At 37.1% G+C, this 17,816-nt stretch overlaps 1 protein-coding gene across 1 annotated transcript in view; it reads right to left on the bottom strand.

The window, feature by feature from the left end:
- Positions 1-17,816, bottom strand: part of LOC135269116 (KRAB domain-containing protein 5-like) — a 38,751-nt gene that overhangs the window by 6,241 nt on the left and 14,694 nt on the right. The gene's annotated exons all lie outside the window — the stretch shown is intronic.

Genomic DNA, 17,816 nt, shown 5'->3' with positions numbered 1-17,816 from the left:
CAAAACTATACCAAGTTGAGAACACCATGATAGCTGAATCAAAAACTTGAGGCCCCTTTGTTTTCTCAATTGATATGTTAACTTAAATACAACAGAGTGACTAAAACCAGTTGAGTTTGCAGCATCTAGGTGAACTCAAAGTCAAGAAAGGTCACATTTAGAAGAAAGAAAGTTTGTTGTATTTGTGCACCATGGCGCAATGCAGTTACACAAAAACTTTTCACATTCTGTTTTGCCCTCAGGGAAAAAAAATAAAAAGGAGTGAAACATATGTCCAAAGTTCTGGGTTGTTCTGGGGCTATCTAAAGACTGGTCATTGCTTCCTTTAATATGTGATGCTGAAGAAAATGGTGATAAAGTTGAAATGACATGCCAGGTCAACAGAGAACAAAGATGAATGCTTGTTACAACAACAGAAAGACACTCACCAAAGGGAGAGATTAAAGGCTCTTATGAGAAAAAATGCAAATCTTTTTAATAGGAAAATACACACACGTAGTCCAGAAAAGACACATCCTGACAACAGTTTGAAGAATCTCCCAGAATGACTAGAATGCCTAATGGGTTATCGGTTTTCCAATATACAAATTCATTCCATAAAAGATGGAATAGGTAGCTGTCTCTTAATTGATCAAAATGCCAACAAAATCACAAGGTATCAAAGTAACCAAAAACAAGGCCCAATCAAAGGACCAAAATGAAAGTAAATCTAAAGAAGCAGAAATTTATTAACTAACATATTAATATTCAAGTGAAGCTAGAGAAATAGAAATCTATTAACAAATTACAAAATAATTTAAAATATCTTTGTCTTACAGACAAGGTCTTGCACTGTCACCAGGCCAGAGTGCAATCATAGCTCACTGGAACCTTAAATTCCTGGCCTAAAGCAGTCATCCCACCTCACTTCCCCAAGTGGCTATGACTACAGGAGGGCATCATCATGTCAGAATAACTTTTTTAACTATTTTACAGACAAGATCTTGCTAAGTCACCTAGGCTGGTCAAGGATTCCTGGTCCCAAGGAATCCTACAGCTTCAGACTCTCAATATGCTGGGATAACACCAGCAAGTGCACCTGGCATTCTCTCTTATCTAAAAAATGAGGACATTAAGACAAAAACCATACAAAATGACAAGGATATACTACATACTGATAAAGGGTTCAATTTAACAAGAATACTTAAATATGCTAAACACCTATCCACCAAACTTTGGAGCACCAATATTCATAAAACAAGTACTTCTAGACCTGAGAAAAAAATTAGTGACATAATAACAGTGGGGTACTTCAACACCCCATGGGCTTAATTACATCATTGAGGTTGAAAATTAACAAAGAAATTTTGCACATCAATTCCACATGGCCAACTAGACTTAATAGGCATCAACAGAATAGACCAATTAGACCTAACAGACATCTACAGAACTCCACCACCCACCAACCACAGAACACACACATCTTTCACTTGCACATAATGTAGAAAATCTAGAGGAAATAGATAAATTCCTAGAAACACACAGTCTCCAAAGATTGAATAAGGAAGAAACTGAAACCCTGAACAAACCAGTATCAAGTTCTGATACTGAATCAGTAATAAAAAACCTACCAACCATAAAAAAGCCCTGGACAAGATGGATTCACAGCTGAATTATACCAGAAGTATAAGGAAGAGCTGGTATCAATTCTACTGAAACAATTCCAAAAAATAAGGAAAAGGGAATCCTCTCCTCTCATTCTATGAGGCCAACATCATTCTGTTACCAAAATCTGGCAAAGACACAATGAACAAAGAAAACTACAGGAGAACATCTCTGATGAACATGGGCACAAAAATCCTCAACAAAATAACAGCAAACAAAATCCAGCACCACACCCAAAGTTAATTTACTACAATCAACTAGGCTTTATTCCTGGAAAGTAAGGCTGCACTAACATATGGAAATCAATAAATACAATTCACCACATAGAATTAATATTTAAAAAGCTGGGCATAGTGCCTCACACCTGTAATCTCAGCACTTTGGAAGGCCAAGGTGGGCAGATCACCTGAGGCCAGAAGTTTGAGACCAGCTTAGCCAACATGGTGAAACCCTGTCTCTACTAAAAATACAAAAATTAACTGGGTGTTGGTGGCATATGCCTGTAGTCACAGGTACTCAAGAGGCTGAGACATGAGAATCTCTTGAACCCAGGAAGTGGAGGTTGCAGTGAGCACTCCAGCCTGGGGGATAGAGTGGGATTCTATATCTCCAGAAACAAAAATAAAAAATAAATCAAAATAAATCACCATTTCAATAGATATGAGATAAGCTTTTGATAAAACTTAACATCCCTTTATGATTTTTAAAAAACTCTCAATGAACTAACCACTGAAGACCTCCAAATAATGAGAGCTATCTTTGGCTATTTGGACTCTTACTTAGTTCCATATTTTTTTTTCTAATTCTGTGAAAAATGACATTGGTAGTTTGATAGAAATAGTATTGAAATAATCAGAGCTATCTATGAGAAACCCACAGTCAACATACTGACCAGGCAAAAGCTAGAGGCATTCCCCTTAAAAATAAGAACAAGACAAGAATGCCCACTCTCACCACTTCATTCAATATAGTAATGGAAGTACTAGCCAGACAAATCAGCCAAGAGAATGAAATAAAGGGCATCCAAAGAGGAAAAAAAGAAAGTAATATCATCTCTATTGATATGATGCTACACTTGGAAAGACTGTGCCAAAAGGGCTCCTAAAGCTGATAAGGAACTCCAGTACAGTTTCAAGATACAAAATCAAAGAACAAAGATCAGTAGCATTTCTAAATACCAATAACATTCAAACTGAGAGCCAAATCAAGAACATACTTCCATTTATAATAGCCATGCACACAAAGAAAAAACCAAATACCTAGGAATAGATCTAACCAATGAAATTAAAGATCTCTACAAGGGGAACTATAAAACTGTTGAAAAAAATTACAGACAACACAAACAACTGGAAAAGCATTCCATGCTCACAGAAGAATCAGCATCATTAAAACAGTCATACTGCCCAAAGCAATCTAGAGATTCAATACTATTCCTATCAAACTACCAATGTCATTTTTCACAGAATTAGAAAACAACTATTCTACAATTTATATGGAACTAAGTAAGAGTTCAAATAGCCAAAGCAATCCTAAACAAAAAGAATAAAGCCAAAGGCTTCACATTATCCAATTTCAAACTATATTATAAGCCTACAGTCATCAAAACAGCATGGTACTGGCACCAAAACAGACACACAGGGGTAGGGCCAAGATGGCTGACTAGAAACAGCAGTGTTCAGAGACTCCCATCAAAAAGAACCATAATAAGTGTGTGAATCCTTCACCAACAACCAAGTTATCCAGGTTCTCCCATCAGAATTGACTAGGAGGGTGGCATGATCCACAGAGAAGAAGTAATAACAGTGTGGTGTGGCAGCCCACCTGAGGGCCACACGGGGCAGGAGAGCCCCCTCCCACCAACCCAAGGAGGTGGTGACTGAGCATGCTAACCAGCCAGGGAAACCATGCTTTTTCCACAGAACTGCGCAACCATGGATTGGAAAATCCCACTTTTAAACTCACGCCACTGGGGCTTAGCATCCCAACACGGGCTGCACAGATTCTCAACAGCCTCTCAGCTAGAATCTGCTTAAGCCTATGGAGCACCTGCAGGGAGGGGCGACCAGAACCACAGCTGCAGCTGCCTGCTGTCTAGCCATTTAAGCTCCTTGGTGGAGGGGCAGCAGCCAGCACTGGGACTCACACCTGCCTAACATGCTAAGCTCCCTGGGTGAGGGAAGGGCAGCATCCACCTCTATAGCTCCAGGCTGCATTTTCCCCTTCTGGAGTCAGGACCGCTGCATGGCTTCGTCCCAAGATGTGCCCCGACAGCCCAACACACTGGTTGTGGCAGACTTCAGCCAGAGTGCCTCTTCAGGCCTGACCCTGACCCATCCTTCCTCATTGGGTGGGGCTTCTCTGCAGAAACTCCAGCAACTCCAGCCAGAGGCTCAAGGACAGAACCTGGATCTCCCTGGACCTGAGCCCCTACAGAGAGGGGTGACAGCAGTCTCTGCAGACCAGCAGCCTTAGCTTTTCCTCCTGGTAGTTCTGAGGAATCCAAGCAGCCCAAACAAGTGGGTTTCCCCTCAGTGAAGCACACCCCTTTCACCGAGGGACAAAGTGTTTTGTTAAACAGGTCCTGTTCCATGTGCCACTCAACTGGGTGAGACTCTCCAACAGGGTTGTTAGATACCCTATTCAGGAACAATCTTACTGGCATCAGGATGGTGCCCCCCGAGCCCAGTAGAAGGAGCAGGCACCCATCTTTTCTGTACTCCAGCCTCTCTGAGTGACATCTCCAGGTGTGAGAGTGAATCAGATGAATAGGGCTTGAAGTAAACCTCCAGCAAGCTGCAGCAGCCCTATAAAAGTAGGATCTGACCATTGAAAGAAAAACAAACAAAAACCAACAACAGCAGCATCAACAACAAAAACAATGCCACAAAATTTCATTTAAGGGGCAGCACCCTTAAAGATCAAAACTAGACAAACACAGAGATGAGAAAGAATCATCAACAACAAAAATGCTGAAAACCCAAAAAGCCAGAGTGCCACTTCACCAAATGATTGCAACAACTCTCCATCAAGGACACAGAACTGGATGGAGAAGAACTGACAGAAGTAGGCTTCAGAAGATGGGTAATAAAAAACTATGCTGCAATAAAGGAGCATGTTCTAATCCAATGCAAAAAAGCTAAGAACCTTGATAAAAGGCTAGAGGAACTGCCAACTACAATAAACAGCTTAGAGGGGAAGATAAATGACCTAATGGAGCTCAAAAATACGCATGAGAACTTCATGAAGCATACACAAGTATCAATAGCCAAACTAATCAAGTAGAAGAAAGGATATCAGCATTTGAAGACCACCTTGTTGAAATAAGGCATGCAGACAAGACTAGAGAAAAAAAGAATAAAAAGGAATGAACAAAGCCTCCAAGAAAGATGTGACTTCACAAAAAGACTAAACTTACAATTGACTGGATTACCTAAAGGAGATGGGGAGAATGGAAACAAGCTGGAAAACACATTTTAGGATATTATCCAGGAGAACTTCCCTAACCTAGAAGTCAGGCCAACATGCAAATTCAAGAAATATAGAGACCCCCGCTAAGATACACCATAAGAACATCAGCCCCAAGACACACAATCACCAGATTCTCCAAGGTCGAAATGAAGGAAACAAATGTTAAGGGCAGCCAGAGAGAAAGGCCAGGTCACCTAAAATGGGAAGTCTATCAGACTAACGGTAGACCTCTCAGCAGAAACTCTACAGCCAGAAGAGATTGGGGGCCAATATTCAACATTATTAAAGAAAAGAATTTTAAACCCAGAATTTCATATCTGGTCAAACTAAGCTTCATAAGCAAAGGAGAAATACAATCCTTTCCAGACAAGCAAATGCTGAGGGATTTTGTTACCACCGGGACTGCCTTGCAAAAGCTCCTAAAAGAAGCACTAAATGTGGAAAGGAAAAACTGGTACCAGTCACTGGAAAAACATACCAAAATATAAAGACCAGTGACACTATGAAGAAACTGCATCAACTAGTGCACAAAACAGCCAAATGGCATCATAACGACAGGATCAAATGCACACATAACAATACTTACCTTACACATAAATGGGCTAAATGTCTCAATTAAAAGACACAGACTGGCAAATTGGATAAAGAGTCAAAACCCATTGGTATGCTGTATTCAGGAGGCCCATCTCATGTGCAAAGACACATACATATAGACTCAAAATAAAGGAATGGAGGAAAATTTACCAAGCAAATGAAAAGCAACAACAACAACAACAACAAAAAGCCAGGGTCACAATCCTAGTCTCTGACAAAATAGACTTTAAACCAACAAATATCAAAAAAGGCAAAGAAGAGCATTATATAATGGTAAAGGGAACAATTCAACAAGAAAAGTTAACTATTCTAAATATATATACACCCAATACAGGAGCACCCAGATTCATTAAAAAAGTTCTTAGAGACTTACAAAGAGATTTAGACTCCTACACAATAACAGTGGGAGACTTTAACACTCCACTGTCAATATTAGACTGGTCAATGGGACAGAAAATTAACAAGGATATTTGGTACTTGAACTCAGCTCTGGATGAAGTGGACCTAATAGACATCTACAGAACTCTCCACTCCAACAGAACATACATTCTTCTCAGTGCCATATGGCATTTATTCTAAAATCGACCACATAATTAGAAGTATAACACTCTTCAGCAAATGCAAAAGAACTGAAATCATAACCAACAGTCTCTCAGACCACAGTGCAATCAAATTAGAACTCAGGATTAAGAAATTCACTCAAAACCATGCAATTACATGGAAATTGAAGTCTGCTCCTGAATGACTCCTGGGTAAATACAGAAATTAAGGCAGAAATCCAATGAGAACAAAGAGACAACAAACCAAAATCTCTGAGACACAGTTAAAGTGGTATTAAGAGGGAAATTTGTAGCACTAAAATGCCCACATAAGAAAGCTAGAAAGATCTTAAATCAACATCCTAACATTACAATTAAAAGAGCTAGACAGGGAAGAGCAAACTAATCCAAAAGCTAGCAGAAGACAAGAAATAACCAAGATCAGAGCAGACTTGAAGGATATAGAGACATGAAAATCTCTCCAAAAAATAAATGAATCCAGGAGCTGGTTTTTCAAAAAAGTTAACAAAATAGATTTAACTGCTAGCTAGACTAGTAAAGAAGAAAAAAGAGAAGAATCAAATAAACACAATCAAAAATGATAAAGGGGATATCACCACTAACTCCACAAAAATACAAATGGTAAAGTGGATATCATCACTGACCCCACAGAAATACAAACTATTTCCAGAGAATACTATAAGCATCTCTACCCAAATAAAACTAGAAAATCCAGAAGAAATAGATAAATTCCTGGACACATACACCCTCCCAAGACTAAACCAGGAAGAAGTCAAATCCCTAAATAGACCAGTAACAATTTCTGAAATTGATGCAGTAGTTAATAGCCTACCAACTAAAACAAGCCCAGGACCAAATGGATTCATAGCCGAATTTTACCAGAAGTAGAATAAGGAGCTGGTACCATTCCTTCCGAAACTATTCCAAACAATTGAAAAGGAAGGACTCTTCTCTAACTCATTTTATAAAGCCAGCATCATCCTGAGACCAAAATGAGGAAGAGAGAAAACAAAAAAACCCAAAACTTCAGACTAATATCCCTCATGAACATAAAATACTGGCAAATTGACTGCAGTAGCACATCAGAAAATTTATCCACCATGATCAAATCAGCTTCATTCCTGGGATGTGAGTCTGGTTCAACATACACAATCAACAAATTGTAATCCATTACATAAACAGAACCAAAGACAAAAAACACATGATTATCTCAATAGATATAGAAAAGGTCTTTGATAAAATTCAATATCCCTTCATGTTAAAAACTCTCAATAAACTAGGTACTGATGGAACATATCTCAAACAATAAGAGCTATTTGTGACAAAAACATAGCAAATATCATATTGAATGAGCAAAACCTGGAAGTATTCCCTTTGAAAACCGGTACAGGACAAGGATGCCTTCTCTCACCACTCCTATTCAACATAGTATTGGAAGTTCTGGGGCAATTAGGCAAGAGAAAGAAATAATGGGTATTCAAATAGGAAGAGAGGAAGTCAAATTGTCTCTGTTTGCAGATGACATAATTTTATATTTAGAAAACCCAGTCATCTCAGCCCAAAAACTCAAACTGATAAGCAACTTCAGAAGAGCCTCAGGATACAAAATTAGTGTGCAAAAATCACAAGCTTTCCTTTACACCACCAACAGACAAGCAGAGAGTCAAATCATGAATGAACTCCCATTCACAATTGCCACAAAGGGAATAAAATACCTAGGAATATGGCTAACAAGGGATGTGAAGGACCTATTCAAGGAGAACTACAAACCACTGCTCAAGGAAATAAGAGAGGACACAAGCAAATGCAAAAATATTCCATCCTCATGGATAGGAAGAATCAACATCGTGAAAATGGCCATACTGCCCAAAGTAATTTATAGATTAAATGCTATTCCCATTAAACTACCATTGACATTCTTCACATAAGTAGAAAAAACTAAAATTTCACATGGAATCAAAGAAAACCTCATATTACCAAGACAATCCTAAGCAAAAAGAACAAAGCTGGAGGCATCACACTGCCAGACTTCAAACTATACTACAAGGCTACAGTAACCAAAACAGCATAGTACTGGTACTAAAACAGATATATAGACCGATGGAACAGAACAGAAACCTCAGAAATAACACCACACATCTACAACCATCTGATTTTCCACAAATCTGACAAAAACAAACAATGGGGAAAGGATTCCCTATTTAATAAATGGTGCTGGGAAAACTGGCTAGCCATATGCAGAAAACAGAAACTGGACCCCTTCCTTACACTTTATACAAAAATTAACTCAAGATGGATTAACGACTTAATGTAAAACCCAAAACCATAAAAACCCTAGAAGAAAATCTAGGCAATACTATTGAGGACATAGGCATGGGCAAAGACTTTATGATGAAAACACCAAAAGCAATTGCAACAAAAACCAAAATTGACAAATGGGATCTAATTAAACTAAAGGACTTCTTCACAGCAAAAGAAACTATTATCAGAGTGAATAGGCAATCTACAAATTGGGAGAAAATGTTTACAATCTACCCATCTGACAAAGGTTTAATATACAGAATTTACAAGACAAATTTACAAAATTTACAAAAAAAAAATCCCCATCAAAAAGTGGGCAAAGGATATGAGCAGACACTTCTTAAAAGAAGGCATTTATGCAGCCAACAAAAGTATGAAAAAAATCTCAACATCACCGATCATCAGATAAATGCAAATCAAAACCATAAGGAGACACCATCTCATGCCAGTCAGAATGGCAATCATTAAAAAGTCAAGAAATAATAGATGCTGGTGAGGCTATGGAGAAATTAGAACGTTTTTACATTGTTGGTGGGAATGTAAATAAGTTCAACCACTGTGAAAGACAGTGCGGTGATTCCTCAAGGATAGAGAACCAGAAGTACAATTTTACCCAGAAATCCCATTACTGAGTGTATACCCAAAGGAATATAAATAATTTTACTATAAATACGCATGCACACGTATGTTTACTGCAGCACTATTTACAACAGCAAAGACATGGAACCAACCCAAATACCCATCAATGATAGGCTGGATAAAGAAAATGTGCTACATATATACCATGGAATATTATGCAGTCATAAAAAAGAATAAGATCATGTCTTTTGCAGGGACATGGATGAAGCTGGAAGCCATCATCCTAAGCAAACTAACACAGGGAGAGAAAACCAAAACACTACATGTTCTCGCTTATAAGTGGGAGTTGAACAAATGAGAACACATGGGCACAGAGAGGAAAGCAACACACACCAGGGCCTGTTGGGGGACAAGGGGAGGGAACATATAGGATGGGTCAATAGGTGCACAAAACCACCATAGCACACATATACCTATGTAACAACCCTGCATGCTCTGCAAATGTATCCACCCTTTTTTTGCTAAAGGAAATAAAGAAAAACAAAAATTTAATTGAAAAAAAAAAAAGACACAAAGACCAATGGAACAGAATAGAGTACCCAGATATAAATAGAGGCACACACTTAAAATCATCCAATCTTCCACAAAGTCAACAAAAATAAGCAATAGTGAAAGGACTCCCTATATAATAAATGGTTCTGGGATGACTGACTAACCATACACAGAAGAATGAACATAGACTCCTACCTTTCACCGTATATAAAAATTAACTCAAGATCATAAAAGATTTAATTTCAGAACCTCAAACAACAAAAATACTAGAAGAAAACCTGGCAAATACCATTCTAGAACAGAAGATATTCACAAACTATGTTCCTGACAAAGGCCTAATTCCAGAATCCATATGAAATTTAAGACAAAAAAAAAAAAATTCCCATTAAAAACTGGGCAAAGGGCAAGAGCAGACACTTCTCAGAAGAAGACATACAAGCAAGCAACATGCATATGAAAAAATGTTACACATCACTACTCATCAGAATAATGCAAATCAAAATGACCCTGAGATACCATCTACACCACTCAGAATAGTGATTATTGAAAAGTCAAAAAACAGATGCTGGCAAGTGCTGTACAGTAAAGAGAATACACACACTGCTGATGGGAATGTGATTAAATGAGCTCAGTCACTGTGGAAAACAGTTTGGAGATTTCTGAAAGAACTTAGAACTATTATTTGACCCAGCATCCCTATTACTCAGTGTGTACACAAAGGAAAATGAATTGTTCTACCAAAAAGTCACATGCACTCATATGTTCATCATAGTACTATTCACAACAGCAAAAAGATGGAATCAGCCTAGGTGTCCATCAATGGTGGATTGGTTAAAGAAAATGTGCTACATAGGCACCATGGAATACTATGCAGCCATTAAAAAAAGAATAAAATCATGTCCTTTGCAGCAACATGGATGCAGCTATTATCCTATGTAAATTAACAAAGAAATAGAAAACCAAAGACCATTTTCTTATAAGTGGGAACTAAACATTGGGTACATATGGACATAAAGATGGGTAAAAGAGACAATGGGGACTTATAGAGGGTGAGTAAAGGAAGGAGGCAAGGGCTGAAAAACTACCTACTGGGCACTATGCTCATTATCTGGGTGATGGGATTATTCATACCCCAAACCAGTGTCATGTGATATACCCATGTAATGAACCAGCACACGTACAACTTAAATCTGAAATAAAAGTCAAAATTATATTTAAAAAAAAGAAAAAGTGGGGTCTTACTCTGTCACTCAGACTGGAGTACACTTGTAAAATCATAGTTCAATGTACCCTATCCTCAAATTCCTGGGGTCAAGCAATCCTCCTGACACACCCTCCTGAGTCACAGGGACTATAGGCACATGCCACAACAACTAACTTTTTAAAAAATCTTAGACACAAGGTCTTGTAATATTGCCCAGGCTGACCTCAAGTGACCTTCCTGCCTTATCCTCCAAAGTAGCTGGGATAACATGCACATGCCTCTGTGCCTAGAAAAATGTCTATTTTAAAGATGCTCAATCAGTTAAAGGGGAACACAGACAAACAAACAAAAGAAGACAAAAATGCATGAAGAAAATGAGCTTATCAACAGAGATTAAAACTATAAAAACACAAAGTGTGGAACTGAAAAATAACTGAATTTAAGGATTCACTAGAGGGTTCAACAGCAAACTTGATTTAGCGGGGAAAAAAACCAACAAGCGCAATAACAGGTTATTTGAGAGCGTATGGTCAGGACAGCAAAAAGGAAATAAAATAAATGAAAACAAGAGTGCCTAAGGGACTAATGGGGTACTGTCACCTAGGCCAATATACTCATAATGGGAATTCTAGAATGCAAAGAGAGAGAAAAGAGTAGAAAATTTATTTGAAGAAATGATGGCTGAGAATTTTCTAAATTTGAGGGATAAAATGGCCTAAAATGTAATGAAACTCTACCAACTCTAACTAGTAGCAACACAGAGACCCACAACAAGACACATTATAATCAGAGATTGAAAAGTTACAAAGAGAATCAGAAGCCAGATAAAAAACAGTGACTTGGCATATACACGGCCCACTCCTATAGGATGACCAGCAGATGTCTCAGCAAAAAATCTCTCAGGTCAGAAAGTTGAAGAATGATATATTCAAAGTGCTAAATAATGACAACTACCAATCAAGAAAACGTTATCTGCCAAAACTATCCTTTAAAAATTTGGAAATAGGCCGGGTACAGTGGCTCAAGCCTGTAATCTCAGCACTTTGGGAGGCCGAGGCAGGTGGATCATGAGGTCAAGAGATCGAGATCATCCTGGTCAACATGGTGAAACCCCATCTCTACTAATACAAAAAAAAATTAGCTGGGCATGGTGGCACATGCCTGTAATCCCAGCTACTCAGGAGGCTGAGGCAGGAGAATTGCCTGAACCCAGGAGGTGGAGGTTGTGGTGAGCCAAGATCACGCCATTGCACTCCAGCCTGGGTAACGAGTGAAACTCCATCTCAAAAAAAAAAAAAAAAAAATTTGGAAATAAAGAATACTCAATATCAACAAAAGCCAAATGAATTCATATCCACCAGATCTGTTCTAAGAGAAGTGCTAAGTAGAGGTAGTTCTTCACATTGAAAAATAAAATGATGGTAAATAGCGACACAAATTATATAAAAATAAAAAATTTTCTGGTAACAGTAATTATATAAACAAGTGAAATATTCTGTATTATAATGACGGTGCACAGAATACTTTTAATTCTGCTATAGATTTGAGAAGTCAAACACTTAAAAATAACCATAAATCTGTGCTAATGGATTTATAATATAAAGTGATGGAATCTGTGATATCAATAAAATACAATGGATGGTTCATAAAGAGGCAAGATTTTTGTATGCAATTAAGGTTACCAGCTTGAGGTAGATTGTTATAACTTTAATAACATCTATATATTTAATCTAGATATTTAATAATATCTATAACTATAGATATTATGTTTTACATAATATCTATAGTAACCACAAAGCAAATACCTATAACAGATACACAGAGAGAAGTGGGAAAGGAAGTAAAACATGTCACTACAAAAATCAACAGAACACTAAGGAAGATAGAAAGAGAGGAAAACAGGACCAAAATAGATACAAGACCTAAAACAAAAACGTGAACAAAATGCAACAGTGAGTCATTCCCTTTCAGTAATTACTTTATGTATAAATTAATGAATTCAAAAGATATAATTTGGCAGAATAAATTCAACAAACAAGATCCAACTCCATGCTTTCTACAGAAGATCAACTTTAGATCAAAGAACACACATAAGCTTAACATGAAAAAATGGAAAGAAAATAGTGTGCAAAGTAAAATACTGTCATATTAGTTAAAATACATGTTTTATCAAAACATGTCAGAAGAGACAAGAACCGGCATTATATAATTATAAAAGGGTTCATTTTCCAGGAAGCTATAACAAATATTAACATATATGTACCTAACATCACAGCTCCCAAATATATGCAGCAACCAGCAAACTTTTACAGAATTGAAGCAATAAATAGCCAGCAGTACAATAGTAGTAGGAGACTTCCATACTCCACTTTCACTAATGGGATGAATGAAAGAGACAGCAGATCAATAAGGAAAGAGAGGACTTGAACAACACTATAGACCAGACCTAACAGTCATATACAGAACTGACCATTCAACAGCAGAATACACAATACCTTTAACCATACATGAAACATTATCACAGACAGCCTGTTAAGCTGTAAAAAATGTCTTACTGAATTTAAGCAGATGAAAATCACACAAAGCATTACTTCTTGCTACAGCAGAATAAAACTAGAAGTTAAGAACAGAAAGAAAAATGGCAAGCCCACGAATATGTGGAAATTAAATAAACTCTCAAACACACCCTTTTTCAAGAGTTTGAAGACAATATTGTTAAGATGTCAATACTACTGAAAGTAAACTACAGATTCAATGTACTCTCCATCAAAATATTAATGGAACTTTTTGCATAAGTATTAAAATAGTCTAAAATGTCTATGGAATCTCAAGAAACCACAGATGGATAAAAAATCTTGGGAAAGAAAAACAAAGAGGCATCATACTTTCTGATTTCAAAACATACTACAATACTATTGTACTCAAAACAGTATGCTACTGACATAAAGATAAATAAAAGATGAAACAGATTGGAGAGTCCAGAAACCCTCATGTATATAGCAAACATATTTCCAAGAAGGGTTCCAATAATTCACAATGAGGAAACAACAGCCTCTTCAGCAAACAGAGCTGGAAATATCGGAAATCCACAATGGAAAAAATTAAGTGGACCTTACCTTCCACATTTACAAACATGAACTAAAATGGACTGACTTATTTTTGTAGCTACAATAACTTGCATTTTTTATTTTCTTTTTCAGATGGTTTTCTATCAGCACACAGAGATGCTACTGATATCTCTATATTGATTTTATATCCTGCAACTTTACAGAATTCATTTATTAATTCTAACAGCTTTTTGGTGTCATGTCTATGTTTTTTAAATATACAAGGTCATTTTGTCTGTAAACAAGGATGATTTCACTTTTTCCATTCCAATTTGGATGTCTTTTATTTCTTTCTCTTGACTAATTGCTTTGACTAGGACTTCCAGTATTATGTTGAGTAGGAGTGGTGAAACTGAATATCCTTTTCATGTTCCAGATCTCACAGATAATGCTTTCAACTTTTCTGTGTTTGGTATGTTAACACTGCCTTGTCATATATGTCTTTACTGTTTTGAGATACATGCCTTCTATACATAATTTGCTTAGAGGTTTCACTATAGAGAATATTAAATGTTGTCAAATACTTTTTCTGTTTATACAAATAATTACAAAAAATTAAGATACCCAGCAATAAACTTAAATAAAAAGGTAAATGATCTCTACACTGAAAATCATAAAACATGAATTAAAAAATGAAATACATGTGAATAATGAAAATATATTGTGTTTATATATTGGAAGAATATTATTAAAATGGGCATGCTGCCCAAAGTGACCTATAGATTTAATGCAAATTCTATCAGAATACCAATGGCATTTTTCACAGAAACAGAAAAAATAAAAGCTTAATGTACATGGAACCACAAAATACCCTGAATAGCCAAAGCAATCCTGAGCACAAGGAACAAGGCTGAAGGCATCACACTATCTGACTTCAAAATTTGCTACAAAGCTACAGTATCCCAAACAGCATTGTACTGGCATTAAAACAAACACATAGACCAATATGCCCAATGAGTACATAAATAAACTCATGTACCTAAAGTTGACTTATTTTCAACAAAGATGCCAAGAACACCCTTTGAGGAAAAGAGAGTCTCCTTAATAAATGGTGCAGGAAAAATTGAATATCCATATGCAGAAGAATAAGACTAGATCCCTAACCCTCATCATATATAAAAATCAATTCAAAATGGATTAAAGACTTAAATATAATGCCCTAAACTATGAAACTGTTAGATGAAAACAGGGCAAATACAACATTGAACTTGGAAAGACTTCAAAGCAAAGGCAACCTAAAAAAAATTGGCAAATGAGATTACATGAAACTAAAACACTTCTGCATATCAAGTGAAATAAGAGAATGAAGAGACAACTTAGACAATGGGAGAAAATATTCACAAACTATACATATGATAAGAGGTTAATATCGAGTATATAAGAAATCTGAAATCTCAAAATATTTTAAAATGTGCCAAAGACCTTTATAGACATTAGCAGAGAGAAGACTTACAAATGGCCCACAGGTACATAAAAAGATGATCAACATCACTAATCATCAAATAAATGCAAATGTAAACCACAATGAGATACTACCACACTCTAGTTAAAATGACTATAATCAAAAAGACAGAAAATATAACTAAAACAAGTACTCGTGAGAATGTGAAGAAAAGGGAACATGTGTATACTGTTGATGGGATTGTAAAGTAGTATGGCCACTATAGAAGAATATGGAGTGGAGGTTCCCAAAAAATTTAAAATGCAGCTGCCATATGATTTAGCAATTCCACTATTGAGTATATACCCAAAAGAAAAGAAATCAATGTATCAAAAACATAGCTGCATTCCCATGTCTACTGCAGCACCCTTTATAATAGCCAAGATATGAAATCAATCCAAATGTATGGCAAGAGATAAACAGATAAAGAAAATGTGGTATTCAAGCACAATTAAATACTATTCAGCCATTAAAAAATAAAATCCTGTCCTTTGCAGTAATATGGATAAACCTTGATATATCATGTTAAGTGAATGGGCCATATACAGAAAGATAAGCCCTTCTTGATCTTACTCAAACGAGTAACCTAAAAAACAAAAAGAAAGAAAAAAAGGGCAGGGTGCAGTGGCTCATGTCTCTAATCCTAGCACTTTGGGAAGCCAAGGCGGATAGATCATTTTAAGTCAAGAGTTCAAGACCAGCCTGGCTAACATGGTGAAACCCCATCTTTACTAAAAACACAAAAAATTAGCTGGGCATGGTACTGTGTGCCTGTAATCCCAGCTACTCAGGAGGCTGAGGCAGGAGAATAGCTTGAACCCAGGAGGTAGAGGTTGCAGTGAGCTGAGACCACACCACTGCACTCCAGCCTGGGAGACAGAGCTAGACTCTGTGTAATGAAAAAAAAAAAAGTTTATGTAAGTAGAGAGTATAACAATGGTTACCAGAGACTGAAGGGAAAGGAATAGAAAGAGGTTGACTAAAAGGTATAAAGTTACAACTACATAGGAGAAATAAGTTCTAGTGTTCTATAACAGAATAGGATAACAATAGCTAATAGGAGGGTATTGTATATTACAAAACAGCTAGAAGAGGCCAGTCACAGTGTTACATGCCTGTAATCTCTGCACTTTGAGAAGTTGAAGCAGGAGGACCACTTGAGGTCAGGAGTTAAAGGCCAGCCTGAGCAACATAGTGAGACCCCACCTCTGCAAAAATTTTTAAACATTAGCCAGGCATGGTGGCACATGCCTATAGTCCCAGCTACTTGGGGCGCTGAGGCAGGAGGATCACTTGAGCCCAGGAGTTTGAAGTTACAGTGAACTACAATTGTGCCACTGCACTTCAGTCTGGGTGACAGAGTGAGATTTTGTCTTTACAAACAATAAAGATTAAAATACAACAGAAGAGAGACTTTTGAATGAATGCTCTCATCACAAAGAATTACCAAATAGCTGAGGTAATACAATAAACACCCTGTTGTGATCATTATAAAACACACACATATATATATAATTGGACCCCATAAATATGTATAATTAACATTGTATCAATTAAAAAAGCAAACTAAAACTTAAACATAAACCTATAAATGTAAAACTCCTAGAAGAACACATAAGGGGAAAGCTTGGTTATGAAAACTGGTCTTGGCAATGAATTTTTAGATATAATATCAAAGAGTGAGGCAACAAAAAGCAAGAACATACACATGGCACTACATCCATATATCCAAAATCTTCCAAACATATTCAAAACAGAACATGGAATAGATATTTGCAAACCCATGCACCCTGCAGCATTACTCACAAAAGACAATACCTGGAAGCAATCAAAATGTCCCTTTATGGATGAACAGATTACACAAATGTGGCACACATATACAACAGAACATTACTGAGCCTTAAAAATAAGAGACATTTTGCCAGGCACAGTGGCTCACACCTGTAATCCCAGCATTTTGGGAGGCCAAGGCAGGTGGATCAGGAGGTCAGGATCATCCTGGCCATGGTGAAACCCCGTCTCTACTAAAATTGAACAAAAAAGTAGCCGAGTGTAGTGGCACATGCCTGTAGTCCCAGCTACTCAGGAGGCTGAGACAGGGGAATCGCTTGAATCTGGGAGACGGAGGTTGCAGTGAGCCAAGATCGCACCACTGCACTCTAGCCTGGTGAAAAGAGCAAGATTCCGTCCCCCCTCAAAAAATTAATAAGACACACTTTGACAGGTTGTATAATAAGGACAAACCTTGAGAACAATTATGTTAGGTGAAATAAGATAGTCAAAAAGGGGCTGGGTGTGGTGGCTCATGCCTGTAATACCAGCACTTTGGGAGGCCGAGGCAGATGGATCACGAGGTCAAGAGATCG

This window comes from Aotus nancymaae, unplaced genomic scaffold (assembly GCF_030222135.1).
Source record: "Aotus nancymaae isolate 86718 unplaced genomic scaffold, 86718_ANA_hifiasm-v0.15.2.pri h1tg000049l, whole genome shotgun sequence".
Classification (NCBI taxonomy): Eukaryota; Metazoa; Chordata; class Mammalia; order Primates; family Aotidae; genus Aotus; species Aotus nancymaae.
The sequence above is the reverse complement of the archived record's forward strand: the minus strand, read 5'-3'. Positions and strand labels throughout refer to the sequence as shown.